At 45.0% G+C, this 10110-nt stretch overlaps 1 pseudogene; it reads right to left on the reverse strand.

Moving 5' to 3' along the window:
- Positions 1-7893: 7893 nt before the first annotated feature.
- Positions 7894-9025, reverse strand: LOC100402556 (selenide, water dikinase 2-like; annotated as a pseudogene).
- Positions 9026-10110: the final 1085 nt, after the last annotated feature.

The raw sequence follows: 10110 nt of genomic DNA on the forward strand, positions 1-10110 counted from the left end.
GGAGTTTGCGACCAGCTTGGCCAACATAGTGAAACCTCATATCTACTAAAAATACAAAAAATTAGCTGGTCGTGGTGGCACGTGCCTGTAATCCCAGCTACTTGTAGTTGAACCCGGGAGGCAGAGGTTGCAGTGAGCTGAGATCGCACCATTGCACTCCAGCCTGGGTGATAGGAGCAAAACTCTGTCTCAGAATAACTAGTCTTCAGGAGAGTTAGATGTGTAAACTAACATAACTACAATACCTTGTACTAAGTGCAATGGCAGAAGTACAGAATCTAGGAAGGCCTCCCAAATAAAATAATACATGCACTACATTTTGGGGATCAGATTGGAGACAAGGAGGAAAGAGTAAGTGAGGGCTTTCCCAACAGAGGAAAAACTGTGCAAAGGTCCAGGGGAAGGCTTCCAGGATGTGATTGACAGCGTGTGAGCTTGTGGCCCGTGGCACTGTGCTGGAATATTGCAGAAGGGTGTGGCTGAGGGTTAGGCTAGAGATGGAGGCCTAATCACGAGTGCTCTGCCCCCTGGCTAACAGGTCTTAGGGAGACCCAGAGCCAGACTTGAAGGGTCAAAAAGGTTCATGTTAGAAAGATGCATTTCAGAACTGTGGGAGAGGAACTCAGAGGGGTCAAAGTGGAGGCAAAGAGATGTGTTAAAAAATTATGGCAACAGTGCAGGTGAGGGACGATAATGGCTCAAATAAAGCAAGGGAATATAGGCAGGAGATGGTTTGCTCAACAGATGCACAGGAAATAGAGTCAGTTAGACATGGAGAATAATCGCTGGTGTGAGGAAGGGTCTATCTAAATGGCCTTCCAAAATACGGTCTCAGATCTCAGCACTGATGGTTAGGATCTCTGGTTGAAACAGTGGAAAAGGAAGGAATCTAAGGCTGATCTGTCAGCTTAAGTGCCTATAGGACAGGCAGGAATAGATGCTCGGGAAGGCCTGGGGCTTTCAGAGATGGTAGCACACTTCAGCACTCACAGACCGTCTACTCAGCTTTCGAGGAACGTTCCTAAGAAAGCACAACTGTGTTTTATCTAAACAAATGAAGTTAAAGTACAGCTGAAAACCCCACGTGTTATGCATAAAACAAACATAACAAGACTCTGAAAGGTGATTAAACGAAGGCAAACTGACAAGGGCCTAGAGCCCCAAGGATGGCACTATGACAAGTTCCCTTGGTTTTCTTTTTGCCTCACTCATCCCAGCCATGGTGCCAGAGAAGCCAGCAACTGAAAAACAGTAACAGGTGCAGACTAAAAATGCCCCCAAGAGAAGCTACTGCTTCTAGCTGAAGAACAAGGAAAGGTATGGTGAGGCATGGTGGCTCACACCTGTGATTCCAATACAATGGAAGGCCAAGGCGGGTGGATCACTTGAGGGTGGGTGGATCACTTAAGGTCAGGAGTTCGAGACCAGCTTGGCCAACATGGTAAAACTTCATCTCTACTAAAAATACAAAAATTAGAGGGATGTGGTGGCACACACCTGTAATCCCAGTTACTCAAGAGGCTGAGGCAAGAGAGCCACTTGAATCCGGGAAGTGGAGGTGGCAGTGAGGTGAGATCGTGCCACTGCACTCTAGCCTGGAAAATAGAGTGAAACTCTACCTCAAAAAAAGAAAAAAAAAAGAACAAGGAAAGGCACCACATAGCAAGACAGAAAACCTTTGGACAGTAACCACTCTACCCCAGCCACACACCACAGAAAAATAGAGCCCCACTTCCTCCTCCATCAGCAAAGGGCAGGAGGGGATCCTGGAATTGCACCCTCTACCTGCTGTAACAATCACGCCTCACTCTATCTCTTCCATTATTATGAAAGATGATTGAGTGGGAAGCCAGGATTCTCACCCTCACCAGCAAAGAGAAACCCCTTCATGGTGTCTGTGGATGCCATATGGATATCTTGGGTTCCACTTCCACCCACAGGGAATAAGGCATCCCTCCTCCTCCCTAGCTGTATTTAAAGGGTTTGGGAAGCCAGAAATCTTACCACCATGTATTGGTAAGCACCCCTCAAACAGTGTCAGTGAAGGCCGCATGGGGAGCAATAGCGAGATGTTCCTCTCCTTCCCAACCAGAGTGGTGTCATCTGAGGTCTACAGGAGCCTGAAATCCACCTCCACCCAGCAGTAATGGGGGTCCCTCCCCTGAAGTCATAAAGGAAATTAAGTGGGGAACCTAGATTTTCACCACCCCACCCTACCCCGCCACCCCTGGCAGTAACAAGGTAGTGCACCCTTTCCCTATAGCACATGTCAGAGGAAGCCTGCTACACAGAAGATTTAGGTAAGGACCAAAATATCCAGGGTAAAATACAAAATCACTTATCACACCAAGAACCAGGAAGATCGTATATTAAACAAGAAAAGACAATCCACAGATGCCATCACCAAGATAACAATGATGTTAGAATTATCTGATAAAAAATTTAAATCAGCCGTCATAAAAAGGCTTTGACATATAATTTTGAAAAGCATTCTTGAGTTTTCAAAAGTTTCAATTTTGAAAAAACAAGAGAAAAGAGAAAATCTGAGCAAATAGAAGATGTAAAGAAGAACCATATATAAATTTTAGAACTAAAAATACACAAAAAATGAACTGAAATATACAAAAAACAAAATACAGTCTCAACAGATGACCTTGACAGCAAAAGGGAAAGGACAGAGAAAAGAATCAGCAAAATTGAGGACAGAACAATAGAAATTGGCCAGACACTGTGGTTCACACCTGTAATCCCAACACTTTGGGAGGCAAAGACAGGCCAATCACTTGAGGTTAGGAATTTAAGACCAGCCTGGCCAACATGGCTAAAACCCATCTCCACTGAAAATACAAAAATTAGCCAGGCGTGATGGTACACACCTGTAGTCCCAGCTACTCAGGACCCTGAGGCAGAAGAACAGAAATTAATCTAAATAACAGAAGAAAAAGAAAAAAACTAACTGAAAAAAATATGAACAAACTCAGGAACCTATATGACTATAACAAATAAATCAAACACTCAGGTCATTTGAGTCCCAGAAGGAGAGGAGAAAGAAAGTGGGCTAAAAAAGTATCAAAAAAAGATGGCTGACAAGATGGCTGAATAGTCTGCCATCTTGTCTGGTCTGTAGCTCCTAGCAAGATCAACACAGAAGACAGGTGATTTCTGCATTTCCAACTGAGGTACCCAGCTTATCTCATTGGGACTGGTTAGACAGTAGGTGCAGCCCACAGAGGGTGGGCTGAAACAGGGTGTAGCATCACCTCACCGGGGAAGTGCAAGGGGTCAGGGAACTCCCTCCCCTAGCCAAGGCAAGCCATGAGGGACTGTGCCACGAGGAATGATGCATTCTGGCCCAGATACTGTGCTTTTCCCACAGTTTTCACAACCCACAGACCAGGAGATTCCCTTGGATGCCTATACCACCAGGGCCCTTGGTTTCAAGCACAAAACTGGGTGGCCATTTGGACAAACACCATGCTAGCAGCAGAAGTATTCTTTTTATATCCCAGTGGTGTCTGGAATGCGAGTGAGACAGAATTGTTCACTTCCCTAGAATGGACGCTGAACCCAGGGAGCCAAGTGTCTAGCTCAGCAAATACCACCCCACAGAGCCCAGCAAGCTAAGATCCACTGACTTGAAATTCTCACTGCCAGCACGTCATTTTGAAGTCAACCTGTGACTCTTGAGCTTGGTGGAAGGAAGGGGCATCCATCATTACTGAGACTTGAGTAGGCGATTTTCCCCTCACAGTGTAAACAAAGCCACTGGGAAGTTAAAACCACAGCTCAGCAAAGCTGCTGTAGACAGACTGTTTCTCTACAGAGCAACAGAAAGAAAGGCAGCAGCCCCAGTCAGGGGCTTATAGGTCAAACTCCCATCTCCCTGGGAGAGAGCACCTGGGGGAAGGGGTGGCTGTGGGTGCAGCTTCAGCAAACTTAAATATTCCTGCCTGCTGGCTCTGAAGAGAGCAGTAGATCTCCCAGCACAGCACTTGAGCTCTGCTAAGGGACAGACTGCCTCCTCACATGGGTGACACCAGTGCCTCCTGACTGGGAGACACCTCCCAGCAGGGGTTGACAGACACCTCATACAAGAGAGCTCCAGCTGGCATCTGTTGGGTGCCCTTCTGGGAGGAAGATTCCAGAGGAAGGAACAGGCAGCAATAATGGCTGTTCAGTAGCCTCCACTGGTGATACCCAGGCAAACAGGGTCTGGAGTAGACTTCCAGCAAACTCCAGCAGACGAGCAGCAGAGGGGTCTGACTGTTAGAAGGAAAACTGACAAGAAGGAACAGTATCAACATCAACAAAAAGGACATCCACACAAAAACCCCATCGAAAGGCCACCAACATCAAATACCAAAGGTAGCTAAATCCACAAAGATGAGGAAAAACCAGCTCAAACAGGCTGAAAATTCCAAAAACCAAAATGCTCATTTTGCACATGTATCCCAAAACTTAAAGTATAATTTTTTAAAGTATCAAAAATATAATAACTAAAAATTTCCCAAGTTTGGTAAAAGATACAACTTCCCAAATTTGGTAAAAGACACATCTTAAAGAATGATGATGCTATGTAAATTCTAGACAGAATAAACCTAAAGAAATCCATGTTAAAACACATATTAGTTAATCTTCTAAAAACTAAAGATGGCCAGACACAGTGGCTCATGCCTGTAATCCCAGCACTCTGGGAGGCTGAGGTGAGTGAATCACTGGAGGTCAGGAGTTCAAGACCAGCCTGGGCAACATGGTTAAACTCCATCTCCACCAAAAAAAAATACAAAAATTTGCAGGGTGTGGTGACACATGATTGTAGTCCCCAGCTACTCGGGAGGCTGAGGTAGGAGAATGCCTTGAACCTGAGAGGCAGAGATTGCAGTGAGCCTAGATTGTGCCACTGCATTCCAGTCTGGGCAACAGAGCAAGATTCTGTCTCAAAAAAAAATAAATACATACCTATACATACAGACATACTACAGATAAATAAATAATTCTTGAAATCAGTGAGAGAAAACTAAAAGACAGATAGTAGCCAAGGGGATTTTTAAAACATTACTCAACTGTATATAAGGACATTATGGAGTGGAAAAAAAAAAGTCCGTCTGAAGAGGTCACATACCATTTACACAACATTCTCAAAATTAGACATTATAGAGATGGAGAACAGATTTGTGGTGGCTGGGGACTAGGAATAGTGAAGGGAAGAGGAAATGATTATAAAGAGGTAGAATGAGGAAGATCTTTGTGGTGACAGAGTAGTGCTATATCCTGGTTATGATGGTGGTCACATAAATCTACACCTGTGACAAAATACCAATGTCAATTTGCTGGCTTTGATAGTGTACTATAGTTATGTAAGATGTAACCATTGGATAAAGAGGACCCAGGGCTTCTCTGTACTGTCTTTGCAAGTTCCTGAGAATCTACGATTATTTCCAAATAAAAAGTTTTAAATTTTTCATACAACTACATATAAACCCACATACATATACACACATACACAGAAAAAGAGAGATAGAACAAAATCATATACAGAAATGGGTTACCAGATCATATTTGGCTTTAGCACATTTTTCGCTGTACTATAGGAATGTGCTTGCTTATAGAAATGTCTGCATTTATTAAAACTTATTGCACTTCAGTGAAATAATGGAACTATACTCTGTAATTCTATCTGAAAGGAGTTGGACATTTTTCATTTTCCACAACTTGCTTTTTACAGACCTTGTTTGTATCTTTGGCTCCACTTTTTTCAAACTCTGTTACCTTCTCCAAGCTTCAGCTTCTTCATCTAAAATGGAATTAAGAATGCATACCTCCTGCTTTACTTTTATTAGTAGTAAAATTCTTCTCGGCCAAGCACGGTGGTTCACACCTGTAATCAGAGCAGTTTGGGAGGTTGAGGTGGAACGATTACCTGAGCCCAGGAGTTCTAACCTGCCTGGGCAACAGAGAGAGACCCCTAACTCTGCAAAACAATTTAAAAAAAAAAAAATGACTGGGTGTAGTAGTGTGTGCCTGTAGTTCCAGCTACTCTAGAGGCTGAGGTAGAAGGATCACTTGAGCCCCAGAGATTCACTGGTGCCCCAGTGAGCTGTGATGGCACCACTGCACTTTAGCCTGAGTGACAGAGACCATGTCTCAAAAAAATAAAATAAAATAAAATAAAATGTCTTCTTGTAGAAAATGATACAGCATCAAATGGCAAAACCAGAATTTATGGAATAGCAAAATGTTACTCAATTTGAGGGACCTCTATATATTCCCAGTATTTAAAAAGTGCCTAGAAACACCAGAAAGCCAGGAACGACCCCATCCTGTCCCAGCCTGAGAAGTTAAGAGTTAGGAGATTATCTCACTCATATCAGCAAACAGTAGGAAACTGAAGCATTAGCAATGAAAAATGAAACGAGGGCAATTTGAGAGAGAGCTTGATGATGAATTGAATGTCAGGAATAAAAGTGAGAGAGAAAAAGTAAGAATGACACACAGATTTCTGGCTCGGGATAAGATAGTTGCCCTTCCTGAAGATAAGTCAAAGAAGTGGGTGGTTTGGGGGCAAATATAATAAGCCCTCCTGGGGACATGTCTAACTTTATGAGTGGATATGCAGATAAAGAGCTACAAGAGAGGCTGCGGTAGAGAAGTTGATCTGATAGTTACTGGTATGCCAGTCGAAGCAGTGGCATCAGTGAGGCACCCAGGAAGAATACAGAGAGAAAAGTGCAAAGGACAAGAGAAGCACCTGAAAGAAGACTGAAGCGCATCATGGGCAGAAGAAGAGGTTCCTGAAAAGGCAATGCAAAAAGAGAGCCAGAAAGGAAGGAGACAATTGGGAGGAAGTGATGCCAGGGAAGCCAAAGGAAGAAGGAGAGCGATGTGGCGGGGGACCAATGTCGCAGACAGCTTGGGTAAGATGGGATGCAAAGCTCCACTGGATTTGGCCTTTGGAGATCAGTGGTGTGGGGCAGCGGACAGGTGACAGCAGGTTGGATAGCGAATGGAAAAAGAACAAGCAAAGCCGATGAATGCGGAGGGTGCTCTTTAGAGTGGTGATTCTCCAACCATCAGCATCATCTGGGAACTTGTTAGAAGTGCACATTCTTGGACCCTACCCCAAACCTATCAAATCTGAAACTCTGGAGATGAGGCCCAGGAATGTGTGCTTTAACAAGTTCTGTAGGTGATTCTGATGCACACCAAAGGTTGAGAGACATACAGATCTAGAAGAAGAAAGAGAAGCAACTGTTGGGAGAAAAAGGAAGATAGTCAAAGGAGGGTTTTGAGTTCCAAAATGGGAGAAATTTTGGTGTTTTAGCTAGAAATTACTCTTTACTGATTAAATCACCAGAAATTTTCAGCACAAGATTTAACATCTTAATGACCACCAAGGCCTGGGCTCTAGGGCTCTCTCTGCCTCTTCCAGTCCTTGATGGGCTGTAGAGGGAGATACGGAATTAACAGAGTCCAAGTCAGATGGTCGCAGGTCCTCCTTTCCCAGTTTTTGAACAAGCTGTCAATTCATGTCCAGAGCAGGAAAGAGCCAGTACTTCAGAAAAATCTTATAAAGAATTTGACATTGCGTTATAAGATCTCTCATAACAAGTTAGATTTATCAATAGTACTGGCACAAACTCGTTTGCTTCAGATCTAAATGTTTTTCATTGTCCAATTTACTTTTTGTGTGTGTATGCAATTTCATAAATAATCTCACTCCCTGTACAGAAATTAACCCAACGCAAAGAAAAATCCCTCAAACTGGAATAGCCTCATCTTACTTTGGAAAGACGAAACAAGTTTTTCTGCTTCTCTTCTACCAATGTCTACAGATGTCCCCACAAAGTTCAAAAAGTTACTTCTGGCCTTGGAATGCACATACAGGCAGCTTTTGATGGGCTAATTTAGATCACCTAGAAAGGGCAATTGCAACTATATGCAGGTAGCCTTCTTTGGAAATTTCTTAAATCAACTTTTGAGAATTGTCCATGATTGCTTACAAAGGCCCTAAGCTCTAAACAACTTCTGCCATTTCATTTCATGAGCTAGGCTCTGAGGACACATTGGAATGTGCAGGAGCTAGAGCAGCAGCAGTGGCCCCATGAGGTAGGACCTCAATAACTCCATGCTTGTCAATGATCCAGGCTGTCTGATTTCCCTTTTCCACAATGCCAGCGATCCATCCTTGGTGACCCTCTCTGTACTTGGAAGATCTAATTTCAGAACAAAAGTGATCCACCTATTCTCTTGGAAGACAAATCAGTAATCCTCCTGAGGTTTCAGCTGAGTTTCCTTGAAGAAGCCTAAATTGCCCTCTGGTCTTGCTGATGGCAGCCATCTTGGCAATGACTGGCAGATTGTGAGTGACAATGGACACATCATTTCTTTGTTGCTTCTCAAGGTTCTGAGAGTGTCCTAGAATACCAAAGCCTGTGATATCTGTGGCCGCATGGGCACTGAATTTGTGTATTAATCCAGGAGCAGTTCAGTTAAGGGTAGTCATATTAAACATGGCTTCCTGATAGGCCAGCTCCACATCTTCTCTGGAGACCACCATCTGCACCTGCTTCCATCTTTCAGGATTATCCAGCCATTGGTGTGCATTGACAGCAACTTGGGTTCCTAAAGGTTTAACACCAACACATCCCCAACAGAGGCATTATTAGGCATTAAGCTGCCACAGTGGCAAACCCACTGATAAGCCAAGAGGTGACCACCAATAAGCCAAGAGGTTATCACCATTTGTCTACCTGCCACTGCAGTTCCTCCCTCCTCAGTAGCTGTCCCAAAAGCCTTTGATCCCGTTCCTCCTCACTCATACTCTAGCTGAGGCTGAGTAACATCAACATGTTATCACACTCGGTAATGACCATGGCCCAGGGGTCACATAGCACATTGGCACAAGCTGTGCACCCCATCATGTAAAATCCTCCACCAAGGGGTAGAAGTTGTCTGTGGTCTGCACCAGTGATAGGCCCTCATGCCTCAGGGGAACAATGCAAGAGTCCATCCCAATGCCCTAAGCTGAAGGGCTGGGCCAGGATCCACCCCCTCTGGTAGGCGGGCTTCCTGGGGAGCTTGTCCCAGCTAGGTGTGGGCCGTGTCAGTCCCGCCAGGAGTTTGGGCAGTGCCTCCTGTGGGTCCTTGCAGCCTCAGTCATTCCTGCCAGAGACGCAGTCAGTCGCCAGCTCAGGCTGAGGCCCCACGCCTGGGGCTGGAAGGACTGGTAACTAGAGAAGGCCAGGCCCAGAGACAAGGCAGTGGGGCCGAGAAGACTTCCGCCCCTGTCATGGCTGCTGTACTGTCCGGCATTTGCGGCTTCCGGTATTGCAGGGGCTTCCGTCATTGCACCTGCCTGGCAGGCCTGAGGAGAGGGGAGAAGAGGACAGGGCCCTTTTAGTTTCCACTCAAGTTAATATGAAGTGACAGTCAAATATCTCCCGCAGAGATTCTCCCAGACACCACTCTGGACACCCTACTTGCCCACACCACACCTCCCTGGCCTTCCTCCAAAATGGGAGCGGTTTTTAATATGCTTGCATGGTACGAAGAAAAGAGCCAGTATTTGAAGAGATTGGATCTATAGAAAAGGGGAGATAAGTGTTGGAGCCAACTTTTGGGAAACCCAGAAATTGATGTTGAGTATTTTGAGATAGGAAGTCAGAGGAGCAGCCTAGGAATTATGTCCCAGCCTGCGTACCCGCCTGTTTATGAGGCAAAGCAGGGATGACAGGATACCTCTGTTCTGACATGTCTGCTTCTAATACTTCACCCACTGCCTCCTCCAAGATTCTCTGTATTTTCGTTTACTGAGTGACTAATATCTTCAGGCACTCAGGAATATTTCATGTCATCTGACCTTTGAAGGCTAGGCAGGCCCACTGCAGGTTAACAGTTCACCTAGCCCGTGTTCCAGGGCTATTCGGAGCATGTGTGTTAACTCCTGTCTATTCAAGTGCCTGGGAGCAGGGATTGAATTTCATGCTGGTGACCATGTGGGCTCCAATGCCTGAGCCAAGGAGGACAGGAAGGGCAGTGTTCCCAGGCCATGGGCAAATGAGAAGGGGATGTTTGGAGCTTTTTCCAAACAAAGTAGGTAGGAGACACTTG

The sequence above is a fragment of the Callithrix jacchus genome, chromosome 14, assembly GCF_049354715.1.
Source record: "Callithrix jacchus isolate 240 chromosome 14, calJac240_pri, whole genome shotgun sequence".
Taxonomy (NCBI): Eukaryota; Metazoa; Chordata; class Mammalia; order Primates; family Cebidae; genus Callithrix; species Callithrix jacchus.